Below are 25,695 nucleotides of genomic sequence, written 5' to 3' on the forward strand. Positions count from 1 at the left end.
CCAAAGAGGTACGAGACGCAATTGAGGTAAAGGCTCTTGCAGACGCAGAGGAGGACTTTAGCATTCAAAACTCAAAGAAAGATGGCAAGAATGGCAAAAAATCTTCAAGTATCATGGTTCAAATAAAAAAGGCATCGCAAGAGAAAAACTTACAGGCCAGAATTTAGAGCAGATTTCCAGTATGATTAGAGATATTCGCTTAATGATTGAAGATGACATCTGCCCAATAAGCAACCTCACCCTCTTCCCAGTGACATTACACCAGAACCCACTTCACCTCAACTACGTGACATGGTCTCAGACTTAACATTGACAGAGGAGACGCATTATCAGTGGCAATGCCCAATAAACAACAGTAACTCTCCTCAAGGCTCACTCCTGAAAATATCTCAACTAAATATGGGCTAAAACGACACCGCAATACCCCACCTATAAACATGATGTTGAATGAAAACAAGATGTAGCTGGGAGAAGAACTGGCTAACAGAATAGAAATGGCACGATGCCTGGCTGTTGGAGATCGACCCATACTGGTGAAAATAAATTGTACCAAAGTCTTCAAGATCCTTGTTAGGAAAGTGAATGATGCCCTGATAAAATTTGACCCAACTAATGCGTTATTAACTGAAATAAACCATGCAACTTTTGAGGCAGCATGGTTTATGCCGAGGAAAATTTTGCCCCACCATGAAGTGAAAAAAGAGGGAAAATTTAAGGCCAAAACAAAAGAACCAGTCCGGAAAAGTAGGCTACAACAGAAAATCTTAAAACTTAAAAAGGACGCATCCCAGATATCTGCCTTTCTGTTAAGTTACAACCCAGGGGAAAAATTAAAAAATAAGATGAATAAACTTAAAACCGACTATTCACGTCATAACCAAGTGCAGCTAAGAGCTAAGATAGCAGAAAACCAAGCTGAAATAAAAGCTTAAGCTGCACAAATAAAAAAAATAAACAAGTCATTGAATAGGTTGTTTGACAAGAACCCAAGGATGGTATACAGAAATTTAATTCAAGAAGAAATCAAGGTTAATTCGTAACCGTCACAGGAAGAAGTGGAGTCATTCTGGAGGCCAATGTATGAGGACCCCAAACAACACAGAGCGGAAGTGGAGACATACAATTAAAGAGTCTGTCAAGGGCAAACAAGATATGCCACCACTAAAAATAACGAAAGATACTATAAGAAAAATAATCACCCACTTTAGCAATTTTAAAAGCCCAGGAATTGGCAAGATTCCAAATTTATGGCTTAAAAAACTCACAGCACTTCATGAACATTATGCACAGGCATTTACTCGTATTGTAAGCGACGAGGAAGATTCACCAGAGTTGTTAACACTATTGGCAAAACGACACTGATACCGAAAAGCCAAGAGACTCACTTGTTCAATAAATACAGGCCTATCTGCTGCCTCCCAACCACATACAAGTGGCTTACAGGAATGATTGCAGATGCAATCTATCAACACCTGATCGATCGCAAATACCTTGAAAACGAATAAAAGGGATGTACCAGGAATAAACTTGGTACAAAGGACCAACTTCTCCTCAACAAAACCATCCTCGAAGACTGCAAAAAGCGTCAAAGGAACCTGTCAATGTCTTGGATAGACTATAAAAAGGCATTCGATAGTGTGCCTCACTCCTGGATACTGCGATGTTTGGAGTTATATAATGTCCATGAGAACATAAGGACATTCCTTGAAAAACAAATGTTAGCTCCAGGAATGAACCCCTTGATCTCTTAAAGTTTACTGAAGTAAAATACAAAAAAAGTGATTTGATAAAGATCAATGACAGCCTCATTGACGATTTTGAAGTGGATTCCACACACAAATACCTCGCCATTGAGAAAAACATAAATGTGGAACACGATAAAATTAGACGTAGGGCAGAACAGAAATATAGTGCACCTCTGAAAAATATCCTCAAATCTGAACTAACCCCTAAAAACAAAATTACAGCTATAAACCAGCTTGCAATGCCTGTGATCACGTACGGTTTCGGTATTATAGACTGACCTCAATATGACATAATCCGACTCAATATAAACACCAGGAAACAACTATCCCTACATAAGGAAGCATATCGAAACCAATGCATGGACAGGATGTACCTACCACGAAAAAAGGGGGCTTAGGTCTCACTGAATTCAACCATGCATATGAAGCCACTATAGTAAGCATAGGTGAATATATTAAAAGTTCAACGGGCATGACAATGGAAATAGTGAAAGCTCAACATGATCACCTTTCTAAACAAACCTACAATCACAAAGCTTGCTGGAAACTTTGGAGGAGTCATACCGAAAAACACTGTCAACATGATAAACCAGCGATACAGATTGCAAGAATAAAAAGAAAAAAATGCACCGAAATCCAGATAGAGAAAAGAAAAAAGGACGGAAACAAAATAAGCGACAGGAAAGGAAGGACGGAAACAAAATAAGCGCGCAGGGAAGTTCCTTGAGGAGTTCAACCATGAGTACATAGATAAAGATGCTTCACTCCAATGGCTCAAAAGTAGGAGACATCCATTTGATGAGGAAAGACTCATTGTAGCCAGTCAAGATCAGGGCTTACTCACAAATGGATTAAAAAAATGGCTGGCCTACAAACAAATGGCCAATGCCGGTTTTGCCACTCAGCAATTAAGAGCCCAAGCCACCTAATGTCTGCATGTCCAATCTTATTGGCAGATGGCCTTTACACTGCCCGTCATAACAAAGCATGTATCTCCACTAGAAGATCCGTGGAGAGATGCAACTTGACGGATAGCCGAACATTTGGGAACATGAACCACCACCAATAACATCAAACAGAAATGTTACAGTGTTTTATGACAAAGACATGCATAAAAGACAAGGTCATCACACCAGATATTGTTATATGGAACAAGCCTGAAAGAACTGCGCTCATTATCGATGTCACATTCCCAAATGATTTTGGACTCAACAGAGCTGAACGCGAAAAGATAAGAAAATATCAGGACATAAAAGATAATCTGAAAACGACATGGTCTCTGAAAGAAATAAACATTATACCGGTTGTGATAGGGGCAACTGGCTTAATAAAAAAGAATCTTCATAAATACTTAGAAGCAATCCCTGGAAGACCAAGATGTAACGAAATACAAATAGCAGCCATAAAGGGAACAATGTGAGTCTGAAAAAAGCCCTTGGATATAAATTTAAAACATAACAGAATCAAGTATTAACTCCAGGATCTCTTAAAATTTACTGAAGTAAACAAAAAAGCGAAATCCCATATTTTTGTGAACAATGTAAACATTCTTTTTCTCAAAAATCGCATTTAGTTACACGTATGAAAACACACACTGAAGAGAACTTGAATGCCTACTAGACACTGTCTTCGAGTGTCTAAGGTCTCCCTGTACAGGGTTTTTTTACAGAACAACCTGGCATGTGGATACTTTTTCCATAGAAGTAAACCCTGACCAAATGTTCAAAATCACATAGTATTCGCTGCCCAAATAAGATCTCATCACTATGGCTAACCCACATTAGCTATTACGAGAAATGGTGCACCTTCTCCAAGTTATGTTACCTCAAGTAATAGCACGAAGCTGGATACTCCACCAGAATAGATAAATTCTTTTCCTGGAATCCAGTAAAACCAAGAGACCAAAATGAAAGATATAATACAACGTATGTAAATGGTCAATTGGGGAGAGTAAAATTATGTTCTCAACTTCTTTACTCAATTTTTAGAGATAAAGAACTTTAATGGGGCATTCGAATATCTATGAATCTCATATAGATTTCAAATGTTATCCCCAGTTTGTGGGCTCCTTGATTTCTGATAACTTCGACTGAAGTAAAATAAAACAAAAAAGCGAAAAACCATATTCTTGTGAATAATCTAGACACTCTTTTTCTCGAAAATCACATTTAATTACACATATGGAAACACACTCTGAGAACTTGAATGTCTACTAGACACTATCCTAGAGACCAACATTAAAGATATACTATGTAAGATATACTACAACGTATAAAAATGGTTAATTGAGGAGAGGAAAATTATGTTCTTTATTTCTTTACTAACTCAGTGTTTGAAAGATAAGAAACTTAAATGGAACATTCGAATATTTATGTATCTCATATAGAGTTCAAATGGTAGCCCCAGGTTGTGGGACCCTTTGATTTCTGAGAACTACGACTGAACTAAAATACAACAAAAAGCGAAACGGATAACAAAATATCAGGACCTTAAAAATGATCTAAAAACAACATGAAAGAAATAAACATTATACCAGTTGTGACATCATATGAGAACTCACACGGGGGTAAGCCAGAAATAGTAATATGGAACAATCCCGAAAGTACTGCACTCATTATCGACGTCACAGTTCCAAACGAATTTGGCCTGTATAGAGCAGAACGGGAAAAGATAACAAAATATCAGGACTTAAAAAATGATCTAAAAACGATATGGTCTCTGAAAGAAATAAACATTATACCAGTTATGAAAGGAGCAACTGGCATAATAAAAAAGAATCTTCAAAAATACTTAGAAGCAATAGGAAAATATGAGGAAAATATGCAAAACGCAGCTCACCAATAAAAATAAAAATACTGCCATCAACCAGCTTGCTATGGCAGTAATAACATACAGTTTTGGTATCATTGACTTACCAATAAAGATGTTTTCTGTTTTAAAAAATAGAAAATATGATTTATTTAGTTGAACTATTTGTTTTCTTTGTGTGTTTTGTATTAAAGTTGTGAAATATTCAATGGTTTACTTTTGTTTTTTACTTATTATAATTAAAAAAATGATGTGTATAAATGATGGATTTGTTTTTGTAGTTCGTTCATTTTTACATGTAATTGATTCGTAGATTCTTTATAAATAGAAAGTCAATTAAATAAAAATATCATTTTGATGGAAGGGGGGACAGCAACGCATGAGATGCAGTTACACGAGTCATGATATGAGTTCCAATTTTTTATTCTTCTCAAATCACCGCCTAAACGGAAGTGGGTTTATATTTAAAACTCTGTTCGTTAGAGAGTTCGCTAAGGGGAGATAACTGTTCATACTATCACATCCCATTCTTTAAATGATAAAAAGATGGAAAAGGGAAAATCTGTATAAACCGATGAGCCAAAATCAAAGATAAATGAGAAAAGTCAATCAGTAATTGTTTCATCTCTAAATCTTTTGGGGGGTCTGATGATACGCCCAGATCTGGTGGGTGTATGGTTGTCTGAGTCTCTTACCCCACAGGTTATTTGTTTACCAGGTGACTGTTGCCATTGTGTGTTGCTTGTTTCTATACTGGACGAACAGTCTCTGGCAGGCTCCTGAGAACCCACAGTGGAGTGTACCTCTGGGCGTGACGTGCTTCTAGAGGAGCATACTTAAAGGTGTTGACGATTTCGACGTAGTTTTTCCAGAAGGGGTTTGTATTATGTACAACCTCGGTTATCGGCCCATTTGTGTAACATTGTAGCAAGTGCAGGGAACCACTTGTTTGCTTCATTATCTAACACACGTACAGTTTTTCAGATGTGCAGTCTGGGCAGATATTTTGCATGTTGATCGTGGCACATCTGATTTTCTTGCTTCTGATACAGCCGTGCCATTATTTTCTCTTTGTTTGCGTTCTGGTTGGTGAATTTGACTGGGATGTTCCCAGCTAGCTTCCTTTAGAATAGGAATTACCCTGCTGAGTGAATCTCATGATCTAGAGGAGTCGAACGGAGCCATATTAATACTATGTCCAAGTCAGGACCACTTGAAGCAGTTTTTTTAATGCAGATTTCCCTGTCTGGATACAGCGTTCTGCGAAGCCATTTTACTGTGGGAACCTGGGTGAAGACGTGTAATGTTCAAAGACCCATTCTTTTGCGAATTGTTTGAAATAATAGAGCTGAAGTGTGGACCATTGTCACTTATCAATCTCTGAAATTCCTTGTCTCCAAATATCTGCTTTGTATGTTTGATGACGTCATGACTGGAGAACTCCTTTAGATATCCTACAAATGGGAACTTGGAATAATAGTCCACAATGAGTATAAAGTTGAGACCGTCAATTTGAAATAAGTCAATGGGCATTATCTGCTATGGCCTCGCCGGAATCTCGTGGGGCATCAGGGGTTCAGCACTCTGCGTTTTTGGTGCTGCTGACAAATGGTACATTGTTGTACCATGTTGTCTTTGTAAATCTTGTGCCCAAAAAAACACAACTTTTTGCTCGGAGTTTACATTTATCCATCCCCTGGTGTCCATAATGTATTTTCTGTAATACTTCTTGTGCATTGATTTGGGTATTATTATTCGGGTTGATTTTAATAATATGCCTTTTTCGATATGGCCAATAAGGTCTTATATTTTTGTCAACTTCTCTGAGTGTGTCGGGCGATCCTCTAAAAATAATCTCCCTCAATTCCCATGGTGTGGATCCTCATTTGTTGCTTGATTTAACTGGTCCAGTTTTCGGGTTGAAAATTGTACAAAATCTACCCTCATGTCCAAGTCAATAGCTTCTTTAGCTTTTTTGTTTGGTAACCTTGAGAATCCATCTACCAGTGCCATGTCTTTCCCAGGGCGATATACGATTTTCATGTAATATCCCTGCAAACGGAACAGCATGCGTTGAGAGTTGAGCTGCAACCAATTTTTTTAAGTTGATCATTTCCAGAGGCTTATGATCACTTTGCACCTGGAACGCACTTCCATAGATATAAGTCCGGAATCGTCCACGGCCAAAACCAACTGTAGTGAGCTCTCGCTTTATGTTGGGATATCGTTGCTCAGTTTCTGTTAAATATTTGGATGCAAATGCTATGGGCTTACGTTCTTGAAGAAGAGCAGCACCGAGCGCTCTACTCGATGCATCGAACCGGATAACCGTTTGCTTTGAAGGGTCAAAGTATGACAGAAGCATATCTTTGCAAATGAGATTCTTTACTCAAAGTATGATTGATCTCTGGGGATTTTCTGTCCACTGTTACTCCACTTTCTTTTTAGAAGATCTCTTAAATGTGGTGTGAGATCTGACAGGTGTGGAGTGAAAGGTGCCATATATGTGATGATTCCCAGCACCCTCTGCAGGTAAGTGGTGTTCAATGGACTAAATAAACCATTTATTTATGTTACTTTGCTTGGATCAGGGTGCACACCATTCTGGTCGTAGATTGCACTAAAAATTAATTTGTTTCTCATTGATGGCACACCTTCTACGGTTGAAACAAAGTCCTTCCTTCTATTCAATTCTTATTAAGGTTTTTTGTCATGGTCTGCTTGGGTTTCTCAAAAGTCAATGAAATCATCGATCATCCCTAGAGTTCCAGGACACTTTTCCAGGATCATGTTCATCTTCTGAATAAACCATCCTGAGACATCACCAAACCAAAAGGCGATGGAAACAAAATCTTTCAAAAGGGGTTGAAGTAGTCAACAGTTGTGAGGCTGCATTATTTTTTCCATGTTGTGCGTGTCGGCAAATACCTGCCTTTTCATTTTTATTCTTGCAGACTTTGGCCCAATGATTTTTTTTTCGTCCACAAGCTGAACATATGGTACCCCATGCCGGAGATTTTCCGCTTGGGTGGGAGCCCCTGCATAGTTTACAATGCTGGCATCGCGCTGCATCTATTTTGTGCTTTTTCCGTTCGTCTTGTTCAGCAAGCTGTCTCATATTGTCTATGGAAGCTTCATATGTCCTGCCACAGTTTATAGCTTCCTGCAGTGTTAGATATTCACCCTTCGCTAGAAATTGGTTTTCAAATTCTGAGTGTTTCGTTCCGTGTATAACTTGCTCGATGAGTCGTTCCTCTGTTTCTGGAGATCCCGGAATTTTCACTTTAATGACTGCAATTTGCATCGAGCTAAAAGTCATCGAAACTCTCTGACTCCCATTGTTTATACTGACGATAAAAACGAAAATTTAATTGTGGCTGCAGTTTTTCTTCGAACTTTTTGCCAAATTATTCCTAGATTTCTGTCGACCTCGTTTTCGAATGACCAAGTTTTGTATTTTTAAAGGCCTTCCTTTCCCGACAGTAATAAAATGTGGTCAACCTGTTTTTCCAACGGGATATTTTGGACCGAAAAATAAAGGTTACAACGCTGTTAAAATAATCTAAATGTTTAAGTTAGGTCCACGGATGTCCAATACATAGACGGTCCGTTTGTAGCCACTGCTTTACTGTTTTTATCCCGACGATACTAAATCCAATTTTTTTCTTTTTTTTTGCGGGCTATGCACTCTAAGACTCTTCAGGCTTATGCGCACAAGCCTGAAGGGTCCTAGAGTGGAGGAAACGCGGAATATTCAGGATAGCTTAATCGCCATATATATTTTATAACTTACTGTATATATATATATATATATATATATATATATATATATATATATATATATATTAATATATATATATATTAATATATATATATTAATATATATATATATATATTAATATATATATATATATATATTAATATATATATATATTAATATATATATATATTAATATATATATATATATATTAATATATATATATATATATATATATATATATATTAATATATATATATTAATATATATATATATTAATATATATATATATATATATTAATATATATATATATATTAATATATATATATATATATTAATATATATATATATATTAATATATATATATATATATTAATATATATATATATATATATATATATATATATATTAATTTACTTTTTTTGTTTTTATCCTCTCACAAAAGTTTTACATTTGAAAGACGAAAATAATTTTTACTCACAGTTCATAGCATATTTGTATTTTCTTTTCTTTTCACCATGTGGTTCTCTCGCGTGCCGTTTCATTTCATTTGTTTCGTTTTTCTTTTTTAGGTTGCTCGTATGTTTGTAACATATTCATCTGTTCAGTAGGATATCGCAAATATAACCATTACTGCCACCATGAGATAAGATCATTTTTATGGAAGGACAACAACGCATGAGATACAGTTAAAGGAGTCATATGATTTCCATTTTTTATTCTTCTGTAAAACATGTCTAAACAGAAGTGGTTCTATATTTAAAACTCTGTTCCATAGAGAGTTCGCTAAGGGGAGGTAACTGTTCATACTATCACAGACTCCAAAGAATTGTTATTATTAGTTTATATAAACACTGGATTCGCATAAAAATTACAAAACGTTTGAAATAGTTACTATTACAAATGTACAAATATCGATTAAACCCACCAGAATCTTTAATATATGTGTGATATTTGTCGAGAGAAATATCAAATCAGATAATATTTCAATGCTTTTACAATGAATAAATTTATGACAAGAATGTGTAATTTTCAAAATACGTGCAACATATCTATTCATGGTTTAATTACGTAAATGAAGTCCTTTTTTAATATTTGTAAAAAATAATTGCTTTAAACAGTATTTTTTGTGACACGGTGGTCACCACTTATCAAGGCCCAGAAGCCACTCAGGGATAAGTGTTATTGAAAGTACAGTACGTTAGTGTGAATATTTAATGAAGTGTTTAATTAAGAGGGCGGTTCATAAGGAATTTGTTTACGTTGGACTTGAAGACATCCAGGTTGTAGTCAGGTGGGAAGCAGCCAGACGGAACAGAATTCCACAGGCGTGCAGTTCTAAGAAAAAAGCTTTGTTCATGGAATCTATGTTTTGATTTAGGCACAGATAAAGAGTGGGGAAATTTTTTGACAGTGGATTCAGCTAGACGGGTGTTTTTCGTAAGAGATTGGCGAGGGGGACCAGAGAGTTGAGTTCAGACGAGCACCTGCCATGTAAATAACGATAAAACAAAGATAGGCTCGTAACGTCTCTTCTGTGAGAGAGAGGTTGCAGGGAAGAGAAAAGGGCATCCCCCACTAAGCCACGAAGTCTATTTTGTACTCTGTCAAGGCAGGATAAGCTGTTTTTTTAAAAATGTTTTTATTATTAAGATTATCAGTATTGGAGTATTTTTATTGTTACATTACTGATGTCAATATTAAATGAGGTTCATACGGTGACGCTGACGTGTGTAGAAATGAGACAAAGATTCACTTTCCATCATTCTGCGAGACATTTGGAAAGTGAAATAAAAACTACAAAACCAATTGATCGTGTTGGAGTGAATGAATATTCGTCTAAAACAAGTTCCAGTGTCCCCTCCTAGTCGAGAGATGTTCCAGATGGAATAACATCCAGGACGCAGAAGGTATGTCTGAAAAATGCATGTATCACACACACAACGGCATATGAACGTATCATTTAATAGACTGGACAACTAGACGATCACACACAACATTAAGGCTGATTAGACGATCACACACGATGCTCTTTATGATACAACAAATATAAAATATACGTCATCTCTTCTAATGCCTTATTAGAGATAACAACGCAACACTGATGCCAATATTAAATGACGTTCATACGGTTTATTTATTCAAAGTTCATGAAAAATAAAGAAGTAAAGACAAATAAATATTAATAAATTGATGAACACTTGTTTCTAAAAATTTTGTGTCCTGCAGATAAAATAATTACTAAAAATATAAACAAGATTATGTCCTGCAGATAAAATAATAACTAAAAATATAAACAAGGTTGTGTCCTGCAGATGAAATAATAACTAAAAATATAAACAAGGTTGTGTCCTGCAGATAAAATAATAACTAAAAATATAAACAAGTTTGTGTCCTGCAGATTAAATAATAACTAAAAATATAAACAAGTTTGTGTCCTGCAGATAAAATAATAACTAAAAATATAACAAGTTTTTGTCCTGCAGATAAAATAATAATTAAAAATATAAACAAGGTTGTGTCCTGCAGATAAAATAATAACTAAAAATATAACAAGTTTGTGTCCTGCAGATAAAATAATAACTAAAATATAAACAAGTTTGTGTCCTGCAGATAAAATTATAACTAAAAATATAAACAAGGTTGTGTCCTGCAGATAAAATAATAACTAAAAATATAAACAAGTTTGTGTCCTGCAGATAAAATAATAACTAAAAATATAAACAACGTTGTGTCCTTCTGATAAAATAATAACTAAAAATATAAACAAGGTTGTGTCCTGCAGATAAAATAATAACTAAAAATCTAAACAAGTTTGTGTCCTGCAGATAAAATTGATAACTAAAAATATAAACAACGTTGTGTCCTGCTGATAAAATAATAACTAAAAATATAACAAGTTTGTGTCCTGCAGATAAAATAATAACTAAAAATATAAACAAGTTTGTGTCCTGCAGATAAAATAATAACTAAAAATATAAACAAGTTTGTGTCCTGCAGATAAAATAATAACTAAAAATATAACAAGTTTGTGTCCTGCAGATAAAATAATAACTAAAAATCTAAACAAGTTTGTGTCCTGCAGATAAAATAATAACTAAAAATATAAACACGTTTGTGTCCTGCAGATAAAATAATAACTAAAAATATAACAAGTTTGTGTCCTGCAGATAAAATAATAACTAAAAATATAAACAAGTTTGTGTCCTGCAGATAAAATAATAACTAAAAATATAAACAAGTTTGTGTCCTGCAGATAAAATAATAACTAAAAATATAAACAAGGTTGTGTCCTGCAGATAAAATAATAACTAAAAATATAAACAAGTTTGTGTCCTGCAGATAAAATAATAACTAAAAATATAAACAAGTTTGTGTCCTGCAGATAAAATAATAACTAAAAATATAAACAAGGTTGTGTCCTGCAGATAAAATAATAACTAAAAATATAAACAAGTTTGTGTCCTGCAGATAAAATAATAACTAAAAATATAAACAAGTTTGTGTCCTGCAGATAAAATAATAACTAAAAATCTAAACAAGTTTGTGTCCTGCAGATAAAATAATAACTAAGAATATAAACAAGGCTGTGTCCTGCAGATAAAATAATAACTAAAAATATAAACAAGGTTGTGTCCTGCAGATAAAATAATAACTAAAAATACAAACAAGACAGAAAGTTTCATTACCAAATATTTATTAGTTGAAAAGACAAAGACACACTACAAATAATATAGTTTATCTAAAATAGTTTTGATACACTTGCAAAGATTCTGCATAATTTCAAATATTTTTCATTAGTTTAAAAGGCAAAAACACACTACATATAATATAGTTTATCTAAAATAGTTTTGATACAGTCGCAAAGATTCTGCATAATTTCAAATATTTTTTCATAAGGACAATTACCCTACCACAACAAGTATATTTCTCCACAAGTGATATTTCCAATATGAGAATTTCATTAAGGCACTTTATATAGTTTAAGTGATATATCCAATGTGAGAATTTGATTAAGGCGGTTTATATATTTTAAGTGATATTTTTGATGTGAGAATTTGATTAAGAGGCTTTATATATTTTAAGTGGTATTTGATTGGTTATCTATGCAAGAATTTGTGAATCAAGAATCGCTCCAACAATATATTTAACATTAGGCTATATTCTAGGACGATGGGTTTCTTCGGTCTTGGGAAGGAGATTTGTGATGCCGGTAGTTAACCATTCTAGTGTTTCTTTTTGAAGTTAGTAGATAATGTGGATATAGTGATATTACTTGCTTTAAGCAGATATTTGGTAATTTATCAATGCCAGGGGATGTGAAATTGCAGAAATTTGTTTTTTCCAAAGTAAAAATAATTTCTGGTATATGCGTTTTTTTCTGGTTGATTCTTTTACATTTTCAATCAACTGTGCTTCTTGTTGTTGTTTTGGGTCTTCATAGATTGATCTCCAGAACCATCCTTCGTCTTCTTTGTTTGATGGTGTTTGAACTCTGGTAAATTGTGGTTCTCGTTAGATTTCGGTGCACAAATCAGGGGTTTTGATCGAACTGGCATTGGGAGAAGTTGCACAATAGCTTTCCTAACGCATGCTGGTGCGTAAACGTGTTTTGGTGACCTTTTCATACTGAGTGATGTCCCGGCAGTATTTTTCCTTATCCGGCTTCATATTCATGATTTTCATGAAAGTTTTTGCTGGATTCGTATCGTGATACGTCCTCATACTGATAGCTCAGAGCGAGAACACCAAGAAGGTACTCCTGTGAGTATTTATATGGTTAATTTAACTAGATTTTATAGGCGTATTGAGGAGACCTTATTTAGCAACGTTTAATACTTCACTAAGTTTTAAGAAATCAAGGGGCTTAATCAAGATTTTATGGACTAAAATATCCACACAATATGGATTTTTTCCTTGAGTGTGAGTTCTCATGTGAATAACTAAATATGACTTTTCACGATATGGATTTTTTCTCATATGAATAACTAAATATACCTTTTCAGAAAAAGAATATCCATAAACTGGCACATCTCTTGCACTTGGTTCACCGGATACATTCGACAGATAGTTTTTGAAATTCTTTTCCATTAGTCCACTTGCTGCTATAATAACTAGTAAAATGGATATCTTTTTAAGATTTTAGTTTCTTTGCATGTCGTATATAAGTTCTTGGTATTTTGTTTTTCTCCATCTAAACTCAGATACATTAGGGACGCTTACTTCGACTAGGGTTGCCACTTTCCTCTCTTGTCCTATATCACTATGTCAGGCTTAATAACCCCATTTCTAGGTATGTAGCTGTAGGTGTTTAATAGTCATAGCAGATGGTGTATGACTTATTTCCAACTGTTCTTTCTGGTAAACATATTACCAAGACTTACTACAACATTGGATATTCAAGTTTTTACAGATTTCCCAGTGGACATATTTACACACACCATTGTATCGCATTGTATAATAGCCCCCCCCCCCCCCAACAGGACTTTACAACTGTGTGGCAGCGTGAGTTCTCATATGACTCATTAAAATAGATTGTTGACGAAAAGAATATCCACAGACTCCACACGAATAAGGCTTTTCTCCAGTGTGCGTTCTTACATGTCTAGCTAAATTCGTTTTTTCAGAAAAAGATTGCCCACACATTTTACAAGAATGTGGTTTTTCCCCAGAGTGAGTTCTCATATGTCTTACTAATTTTGATTTTTCAGAAGAAGAATATTCACACAATTCACAAGAATGTGGCTTTTCCCCAGAGTGAATTCTCATATGTCTCACTAACGTGGATTTTCCAGAGCAAGAATATCCACACACTTCACAGGAATGCGGTTTGGCCCCAGTGTGAGTTCTCATATGTGTCACTAACTTTGATTTTTTAGAACAAGAATATCCACACACGTCACAAGAATGTGGCTTTTCCTCAGTGTGAGTTCTCATATGCATTTTTAATGAAGATTTTACAGAAAAAGAAGATCCACATACTTCACAAGAATGCGGCTTTTCCCCAGTGTGAGTTCTCATATGTATGATTAAATTCCATTTGATAGAAGAAGAATATCCACACACTTCACAAAAGTGTGGCTTTCCCCACGCGTGACTTCTCATATGTCTCACTAAATTCGATTTTGTAGAAGAAGAATAGCCACACACTTTACAAGAATGTGGCTTTCCATCAGGGTGAGTTTTCATATGTCTCACTAAACTCGATTTTCTTGAAAAAGAATAGCCACACACTTCAGAAAAATGTGGCTTTCCCTCAGCGTGAGTTTTCATATGTTTCATTAAATTCGATTTTTTAGAACAAAAATATCCACACACTTTACAATGATGTAGCTTTTCTTCACTGTGTGCAGACATATTTAAATAAAATTTATCCTGGAACAAGATGGTCACTACTTAGTTATAAGTAATACAGGATTCTTCCCTCAATTATTCTATTTATATTCAATTGTTGATGCGAGTTTGATTTTATTTTAAAGACACCTCAATTTTTATCATTTATCGTTTAATTGATGAAAGATATTTCATAGTGTAAAAGTTAAAATATTGACTTTTCTTACATTTGTGTGCATACGTTTTGGTTGTCTTCCGTGTAAGGCAACAATTGTCTATAGAATAATGTTTAAGGAAAATGATGATCATTCAAATTCTTTAAAAACGTTCAGACAGGAACATCTGTAAAAAAATAAAATAAAATTTAATATTTTAATATCATTCTTTATTTTAATCGTGTCAACAAAAAAAGAAACATAACTTTTTAAAACATTTAAAAATCCCAGAAATAAACATTCATATATTAATTTTATTTTTATTTCGGACTCATCTTTATTAGTTGTTGTTTTTGGATCTTTTTATCGGTTCACAACGTTTCGGCCAACTTCCTCTGGCCTTCGTCAGGTGGTAACCGCGACGGATAGGAACTTCGAATCTACTAACTGCATTCTCAGCCATCACTGCCATCCGTAGTTGTTGTCATCTCACCACATTTTTGACCAATTACCTCTGGCACGCTTTGGGTGGGATTGAAACCGCTATCTTCAGACAATGTTCATCTGAAACCGTAGAGATTCAACGTCTCTATCAACTGCGCCCCGAAACGTTATGAACCAATAAAAAGATCCAAAAACAACAACTAATAAAGATGAGACTAATAGTCCGAAATAAAAATAAAATTAACATATAATGCTCTTCTCAAAAAATGAATTCCAATTAAGGAATAATATATATACACATTCATATACTTTAAATGTTTGATATTATTCATAGTATTTTGTAATAGATAAACGAATTATGCAACTAATAAAGTAAAATAAAAAATAATATAGGCTCATTCCATGTCAAATCGATAAATTGGGGGGGGAAGCACAAACCATATCCGACACGGATTTTTTTCAAATTTGCTACACTTATAGATCTCCATGAAAGGAATTGAATGGCACTTGTTAAACATCTCAAGGTAAAGGGATTTCTGCGATGTGGGTGTTTTTTTGTTTTTTTATTCAATTTTTACCCAAAACAAGGCACAGTGCCACTTTGAAGCAGGGGGATACTATCAGGGACTTAATTAGCAGGGTCATTATGAAGCGAGATGAGTAGAAAGATGTTTGTTAACATTACACTTGAACTTCTGCATATCAGTGCAGTTGGGAAAGCTGAATCCCGGAAGGAAGTTCCAAAGACCGGCAGTTCTGGGGAAGAAACCATTGGAGTAAAAGGCTTTCTTGCACCTAGGGATCTCTACTGTAAATGAACGAGACTTAGTAGCTTGTCGGATTTGTCGGGGGTAGTTACGTCGGGGAGGTACAAGTGTTTGCAGTTCGGCAGAGCATTCACCATTAAAGTATTTGTAGAACAGGCAGAGGGATGCAACATCTCGTCGATGGGACAGAGGCTGAAGTCTAGATGACAGTTCAGGACCGATCAGGTTGGCGACTCTCTTTTGAACCTTGTCCAGGAGCGATAGACAAGCAACAGATGCACCAGCCCAGATGTGACAACAGTACTCCATATATGGGTGAATGGTGGCCTTATAGAGGTACAGGATACTGTCAGGCGTAAGTAGTTTTCTAGCACGGTAGAGGAAGCCAACCTTCCTTGCAGCAGCCTTGGCAATGCTCTCAATGTATCTATTCCAGTTCATATTCCCTGTAAACGTTAGGCCGAGGACTTTACAATAAGTACTTTCAGGCAATGGGTTCTTGGCCATTGCTATTGGTGGTAGAGAAGTTTCTTGTAGTTGTTGAAGGAAACAAGCTTAGTCTTAGCAGCATTGAATGTGACCATCCATTTTTGTCCCCATTCCACTACAGATTGGAGGTCATCCTCTAGTGTTTCTGCCATTTCCTTGGATATGTGTTCATTTGTTTTCCCCTCATATCTGTTATAGAGAGTGGTGTCATCGGCAAATATACCCATCTCCAAAATAATTTGATCAGGGAGGTCATTTATGAATATCAGGAATAATAGAGGTCCAAGGATAGACCCCTGAGGTACTCCCGCATTTATGTTATATTGTTTAGATGTATGACCGTCGAGGACAACTTTGATTTTTCTCTTACTTAAGGATTTAATTACATTATGAATTCTTCCAGTGATTCCATATGATCTATTTTTCCTTAAAATACCATCGTGCCATACCATGTCAAAAGTCTTAGATATATCAAGGGCTACCGCTCTACCCTCCCCTGTTTTGCCAATGAACGGTATATACGTTCAGAAACTACAGTTAAGATATCTGCTGTTGAACGGGCTTGCCTGAATCCATATTGTTTGTCAGTCAGGAGTTTAGCAGCTGTTAGGTGCTGGACTAGGGCTTGATTAACTAAGGACTCAAATATTTTTGGCGAAAAGCGGGAAGAGGCTAATGGGGCGATAATTTAGTGGGTCAGTTCTTTCACCAGAATTCTTGAAGACTGGTTCCACAGAAGCAGTTTTCCAGCAGTCGGGAAAGCAAGATTTGTTAAGGCATTTATAGTAAAGTTTGGAGAGAACTGGAGCAACCTCGGCAGAGCATTTTTTTTATAGCACAGCCGGGAGGAGATCTGGTCCACATGCTTTTGAGATGTCTAGGTTTCTTATAATAGCATGTACCTGAGAAGGGGTGATTTTCAAATCGTCTAGTGTGACGTCTGTTCGCAGAGGAAAATCAGGGAGGGAGTGGTGTACCGGGTTCAGTGTGGAGTTTGAAGCCAACCGACTGGCAAGCAGATTAGCCTTGTCAGTTTCCGTGCAAGCAACCTCATGATTGTTTGATAGTGGGGGAATAGTTTATTTTTGGAATCTAATAAACCGGATATTGTTTTCTTTTGTATCCTCAGCATCGTCATTCCAATTAAAACCAGAAGAACTGAAGAACCTACCGAACGATCTTCATCCACTATGTCGAGAGATTACAAGGCAAAACCTGGCGCAAGGGCTTACGACTCTGATAACCTCATCAAGGCTGCAGCAGACATCAAGGGAGGAAAGTATCAACGTGAAGTCTGCAGGGCCTGAGTTGTGCAAAGCTGCAATACTACCTTCAGGTGACTTAGGGTGAAAGACTACTGCAGTCACCAGGTGGACAGACCATCATTTCATCCCTAATGGAGAACGCCATTGTCGAGCACCTGGTGGTTGTGTCAAAGTAGGGATTCCCATTCGACATCATCGATCTACAAATGACTGTGAATAAATTCAAGGAAAATGTCCCTGGTGAGAACTGGGTGCAGTCATTTATGAAGCGGCACAAAGTTCATATAAAGAACCGCATGTGTCAAAACATTTAAAAGAAAAGAGCTAGTGTCAGTATTGGATCGATCAACGAATATTTGGCAGAGTTGTCCAGGACACTAGAAGGAGTTCCTCCAGAGAATTTCATCAATTACAAGACAAACGTGGTGCAAAATGCCCTGAACGTATCAACCACGTAATCAGATTTTACATGAATGTACCGAGAATACCCCCATACGCCACACATCTGTGCCAACCCCTTGCTGTGGCATTCTTTGGTCCAATGAAAAGGAAGTGGAGGTCTATCCTCACTGTGCGGAAACAACCAGGGAGAAAAAATGCAGTCACTGTTCCTAAAGACATTTCCAAAACTGCTCTGCAAATTAATGATTGAGCTCCCAATCAAAGGGAGCACCTAATGGCAGGCTTTTGCAAATGTGCCTTTCACCCCATGGATCCACAGCCAGTCCTCAATCGCCTGCCCAAGACTGCAGAATCTGAGGAGATTGACAGTCAACACTTCAGTCATAGAGGTATTTCTAAACCACCTGAGACTTTTGTGACATGGTGAGGAGTGCCCAGTTACAAGGGAAAAGCGAAGACAGGTATACGTCATTCCCGGGAAAAGCATTGGAGCACTGGAGGAATAAGGAGGAGGCTCCAGCAGCACCGGAGGATGAGGAAGTGGCTCAAGCAGCCTCAAAAAGTGGAGAGGCTGTTGACGAGGCCAACAAAACTGTGATTGACTGAGGGGGAGGGAACCAACTCTGAGAATGAGACTGAAAGGCGGAACATTTTTGCAACTTTCAATTTTTGATGCCAGTATTAAAGTTATTATATTATCATTTTATGATTTGGTTTTTGTAAATTTATCAGAAAAACCTGTATATGTGGTTTCATTTTTGTTTGTTGTAAATGTATCCGTGTTGGTTTAGTTTTTTTTAGCCATTTTCTGAACCTAACAATTCTGTCAGGCCATAAAAGCTGATAATGTAAAGGGTCTTTTCAGTGGGTTTGTCAGCCCATAGGGAGGAAGGGTTACTAAAACCATGTAGTTTTAATGAGATTTATAAGAGAATTTGATAGTGTGGTCTTAGTCATACCATGCCAGAGAGACTAAGACTGCACCAAAATAGGCATGTGCTACATAGAAATAAAAGAATTTACTCATTGAAGCTATGCAGTTGATGCACACAATCAGTCACTCTAATATATATTTAAAAATTTGAGTTTACAATGATTTTTGTTGATCTGGCACAATTATGAAGTTCAAAATGTTGTCTTAGTCAACCCAGTCTATGGTGCTCGGCTTTTACACTAAAACAATATAAATATATACACTCGGTTTTTAAATTAAAACAACATAAATATTTACACTCGGTTTTTACACTAAAACAATATAAATATTTACACTCGATTTTTACACTAAAATAATAAAAATATTTACATTCGGCTTTTACACTAAAACAATAAAAATATTTACACTCGGGTTTTACTCTAAAACAATATAAATATTTACACTCGACTTTTACACATAATTTTTACACTCGACATTTACACATAATTTTTACACTCGACATTTACACATAATTTTTACACTCGACATTTACACATAATTTTTACACTCGACATTTACACATAATTTTTACACTCGACATTTACACATAATTTTTTTTACATAATTTTCCCAGGTTAATTTGAAGAGGACCCAGTTCTCTCGTAAATCGCCATACATTTCCATTTTCACTGGTGGTGGAATTGCATATGCCATGTTGTAGCCGACAAATGTATAAAAAATGACCGAATCCACGTGGTTGATAAATTCCGTGCCAGGATATGTAAACACAAAGTCCGAGTTAAAATATGTACGTTTTGCTGAACGAATATTTACACTCGACTTTTACACTAAAACTGTTATGAAGTACGTAGCTACGGCTACAACTAAATACGAAACTGCGTGCGAAACACACACAGCTCTGTACGAAGACATCTGCCAATAATAAAGCTTCTGGTGCTTAACATACAAACCACGGCCTTTGTCCTCTTTTGTTTACATTTCGCCACATTACATTTTACTCTTTCCGGAACAACGTAAACACTGTGGATAATTATAATCGTTCAGCAAAACGTACATATTTTAACTCGGACTTTGTGTTTACATATCCTGGCACGGAATTTATCAACCACGTGGATTCGGTCATTTTTATACATTCGTCGGCTACAACATGGCATATGCAATTCCACCACCAGTGAAAATGGAAATGTATGGCGATTTACGAGAGAACTGGGCCCTCTTCAAATTAACCTGGGAAAATTATGCAGCTGCAACCGAAAATATAAAAAAGCAGCAAAAATACAGGTAGGAACTCTGCTTTCTGTTATCGGTAAAGAATGCTTACAGATATATAAAAATCTGTCAATATCGGAAGAGGAACAAGCGAGTACACCAAATTTTTTGGAAAGGCTCACAGACTACTTTGAGCCTAAACAAAACACCACAAACCAACGGTATATGTTTAATTCCTGCACACAGGAACAGGACGAAAAATTTGACAGTTACTTAAATAAATTAAGAAACCTAGTTAAAACCTGCAAGTATGGTGCGCTTGAGGATGAATTACTGCGTGACCGAATTGTGATAGGTACCAGCAATAATAATGTACGGGCCAGACTCCTTAGCGAATCTGGACTTACCTTAAACCGGACAATAGATATTTGCCGAAGCACTGAACAGGCTGAACAACAGCTCGGCAAACTTAACAAATCAATAGAGAACATCCACTTCACAAAAGCTGACAAAAAAAAGACATGCGAATTTATAAAGGACTACAAATTCTGTGGACAGAGTCACGACAAAGGGAAATGTCAGGCCTATGGACTAACGTGTGCGATCTGCCTAAAGTGCAATCACATTGCTAGGGTATGCCAATCACAGACACAGCCTACCCCACCACAACGGCCAAACAAACCCATGACGCAATGAACTGCAAAAGTGCGCTATGTCGAAACAGAAGTGGCCAGCAGTGACAAAAGTATTTATGTTCTGGGGTCTCTGTCAGACCGCAAACAGTAGCATGCAGACATTTCTCTATCCATCCTAGGAGACAGTGCAAAGACCACGTGTAGATTCCAAATTGACACAGGAGCAAGCTGCAGCACCTTGGCCCTTGCTGACTATAAACATCTCAAAAAAACACCACTACAGCCTTCTCACACAAGGTTACGGCTGTACGACAATTCCATACTGCAACCCTTGAGCTTAGTAATACTTCATTGTGAGATAAATGACATAAGAAAAAAAGTCAACTTTCAAGTGGTGGATGGCAACTCACCTTCACTACTTTCTGGACAGGCTAGCTCAGCTCTGAGGCTGATAGCTTTTAATACAGAATGTGTGCAAGCAAATACACAGCAAGCGCTCATAAATAAAAGACAGGTAGCAAAAAAATACTATTATAGACACAATAAACCTCTGCCGGACCTCACTATTGGACAATCTGTTAGAGTAAAATGTCATCCGCAGATCCCTCACAGCGATTGGAAACCTGGCATAATCACTAGCAAAGAAGCACCACGCAGCTACGGAGTCCAAGTAAATGGGAAAATCTAAAGAAGAAACCAAATACACATTCGCCAACCAACCACCCACTCAACCAATACACCAATCATACCTAATCATATTCCCATATTGCAAGCAGCAGAAGATAGCGCTGACCAGACGAAACCAGTGCTGCAACAACTGTCAACACATGACAAACAACCTCGCAGGTCTAGTCGTATTGTCAAACTCCCTACCCGACTAAGAGACTATACACTAGACAACAAACACACACAAAACATCAACAAAACACAAGAGACACAACACATTTAAAATGAATACACAGACACACAAATATCAGCAAAACACAACACATTTAAAATTAATAAACAAAAACACACATAAGCCCAGACTGCAATGGGTAATAAAAAAACAATAAAACATTATTGAATATGGGGGATGTTATGAAGTACGTAGCTACGGCTGCAACTAAATACGAAACTGCGTGCGAAGCACACACAGCTCTGTACGAAGACATCTGCTGATAATAAAGCTTCTGGCGCTTAACATACAAACCACAGCCTTTGGCTTCTTTTGTTTTCATTTCGCCTCATTACAAAAACAATATAAATATTTACACTCGACTTTTACACTGAAACAATATAAATATTTACACTCGACTTTTACACTGAAACAATATAAATATTTACACTCAGTTTTTACACTAAAACAATATAAATATTTACACTCGACTTTTACACTAAAACAATATAAATATTTACACTCGGTTTTTACACTAAAACAATATAAATATTTACACTCGGTGATTACACTAAAACAATATAAATATTTACACTCGGTTTTTACACTACAATAATATAAATATTTACACTCGACTTTTACATAAAAGCAATATAAATATTTACACTCGGTTTTTATATTAAATCAATATAAATATTTACACACGGTTTTTACACTAAAACAATATAAATATTTACATTCAGTTTTTACACTAAAACAATATAAATATTTACACTCGACTTTTACATTAAAGCAATATAAATATTTACACTCGGTTTTTACATTAAATCAATATAAATATTTACACTCGGTATTTACACTAAAACAATATAAATATTTACACTCGGTTTTTACACGAAACCAATATAAATATTTACACTCGATTTTTAAACTAAAATAATATGAATATTTACACTCGGCTTTTGCACTAAAACAATATAAATATTTACACTCGGTTTTTACACTAAAACAATATAAATATTTACACTCGGCTTTTACATTACAACAATATAAATATTTACACTAGATTTTTATACTAAAACAATATAAATATTTACACTCGACTTTTACACTAAAACCTCGGTTTTTACACTAAAACAATATAAATATTTTCACTCGGTTTGTACACTAAAACAATATAAATATTTACACTCAGTTTTTACACTAAAACAATATAAATAGTTACACTCGGTTTTTACACTAAAACAATATAAATATTTACACTGGACTTTTACCCTAAAACAATATAAATATTTACAGTGGACTTTTACACTAAATCAATATAAATATTTACACTCGGTTTTTACACTAAAACAATATAAATATTTACACTCGGCTTTTACACTAAAGCAATATAAATATTTACACTCAGGTTTTACTTTAAAACAATATAAATATTTACACTCGGTTTTTACACTAAAACAATATAAATATTTACACTCGGTTTTTACACTAAAACAATATAAATATTTACACTCGGTTTTTACACTAAAACAATATAAATATTTACACTCGGTTTTTACACTAAAACAATATAAATATTTACACTCGGTTTTTACACTAAAACAATATAAATATTTACACTCGGTTTTTTACACTAAAACAATATAAATATTTACACTCGGCTTTCACACTAAAACAATATCAATATTTACACTCGGCTTTGACACTAAAACAATATCAATATTTACACTCGGCTTTTACACTTAAACAATATAAATATTTACACTCGACTTTTACACTTAAACAATATAAATATTTACACGCGGGTTTACCCTAAAAAAATATAAATATTTACACTCGGCTTTCACATTAAAACAGTATAAATATTTACACTCGGCTTTTACATTAAAACAATATAAATATTTACACTCGGCTTTTACACTAAAACAATATAAATATTTACACTCGGGTTTTACACTGAAACAATATAAATATTTACACTCGCGTTTTATACTAGAATAGTAAAAAAAATGCCTGACATAAGACAGTCATCTGGGAGTCCCGATAATCATTGACGAATCGAACATTAAAAAAAAATGCTCGAAGAAGGCCAACCAATAAATTGAATTGTGACACATCTGCATATGTAGTATGACAATGTTTAAACGGTATCTTGGTTTATTAAATTGTTAGGTGAAAGTACAGAGTAGTTAACAACACTTGGATTATTATCGTATTCCAATAAAATCAAAACAAAAATCGATACTAGGTCTTCCCGCCTATCTTCCTCGCCACAAAAAAATTAAACTGAACGATTATATGTCTCGTCGACTGCGATTTGGACTTAAATTTTAAAGTAGGTGCTCAATTTAAGTTAAATGTATATAACAAAGTCTTAAATGTTTATAATTTGTGTTTTTTATACTATTTTTCGGGAGATTTTATAATGACTTTTCAGACGTGATGGCAAACAAAAAGGGATTTTTATTTTATGTTTTTTTAATCAGTAAAACTATGTTGGCTTCGATAGTAAATATTTATTAGTTTTTCGACATTAAGTTTCTGTTAATTGGTGATGGCCAATAAATGGGTGATCATTTTTATCTAAACTTTATTAAAGAAAGTGTTACTCATTTTATAATCTTAAATATTGAATAAAGCTTCACAATTTGCACAGAAAACCGTTTTTACAAATATTTTTTTTAAAAATCAATTAAATACCAAAAAAAAAAAAAAAAATGAAAAACAATTTTTTTTTGTGCTCAGTTGCCTAACAATTCAACCAACTTCGAATTAAATAATTTTGTTCATGGTAAACATTATTATTGTCTCAGAAATAACGTAAGTTTTACTTAAATAAACAAATTTTTGACATTTAAATCTAATTGTCAGAGTGAATACTATATTTTAAGAAAAAAATTTTCAATCATAAATTTTTTATTCACGTTTGTTATAAAGCATAGCGGAATCAATATTTTTATTGGATTGCAATAAAAATAACCCTTTTTTTTAATATCAATTTTTTTAAATAATATTTCTGAAGGGGTGGAAAAACGAACTGGCTTTCTGTTTCAGATTATTTTAAAATTTATTCAACTGGATTTTTAAATCGTAAAAAGAACTAACCTTTCGCATTGAATTACAATAAAAATAAACTTTTTTTTAATATTTAAGATTATTTTTAAGTTGTTGAGTGATAGTTTTTAAAAGTGTTTTAAAAAAGAAACTTACCTTTCATTCAGGGAATTAAATACGAGAAAAGTTTTTTTTTTTCATTTGTGTTCAAAACAAAGTTGTTTTGTTTGTAAGGATTTCTTTAGTAAATTGATACAACTTTTTTGGGGTGTGTCCAATTCATTAAGAAATAAAATGTATGAAAATATAAAAGAATACAAATTTAAAGATGAAAAACACGATTTAAACGTGAAATTATTTAAAGACAAAAACTAACTGCTAAGGACAAAGGACTTAAGGTCATCGTAATAACACGGTGTATTCATTATTTTGTTCCTTGTGTAAAAATGGCTGTTGGGTTAGTTAAATGTGCCGAACTGTTTTCCTATCAAGTTTAGATTATATTTGTCAATTCTTAAGCTTTTTGGGTACTTGTATTGTGAATGTCTTTTTCGTATTCAATTCATTTAAAAATCAAATATACGAAGCTTTAAAAATCATAACATCCAAGGCGAGAACAATATTCCGAATAATTCAAATGATCCTCATATACAAAATATTGTAAAACTGAATATTTCACACAAACAATTCAAATAAAAGGAAGGAATTACACGAAAGGTGAAGTCAGTCAAATGACAAACATAGATTTTGACTAAGAAATTAAACTATGACGTCATGATTACATAATGGGACTTGAAAGTTATTGTTATCAAACTC

Source organism: Euprymna scolopes, chromosome 46 (genome assembly GCF_053919585.1).
Source record: "Euprymna scolopes isolate OS-2025 chromosome 46, ASM5391958v1, whole genome shotgun sequence".
In the NCBI taxonomy this organism is placed as follows: domain Eukaryota; kingdom Metazoa; phylum Mollusca; class Cephalopoda; order Sepiida; family Sepiolidae; genus Euprymna; species Euprymna scolopes.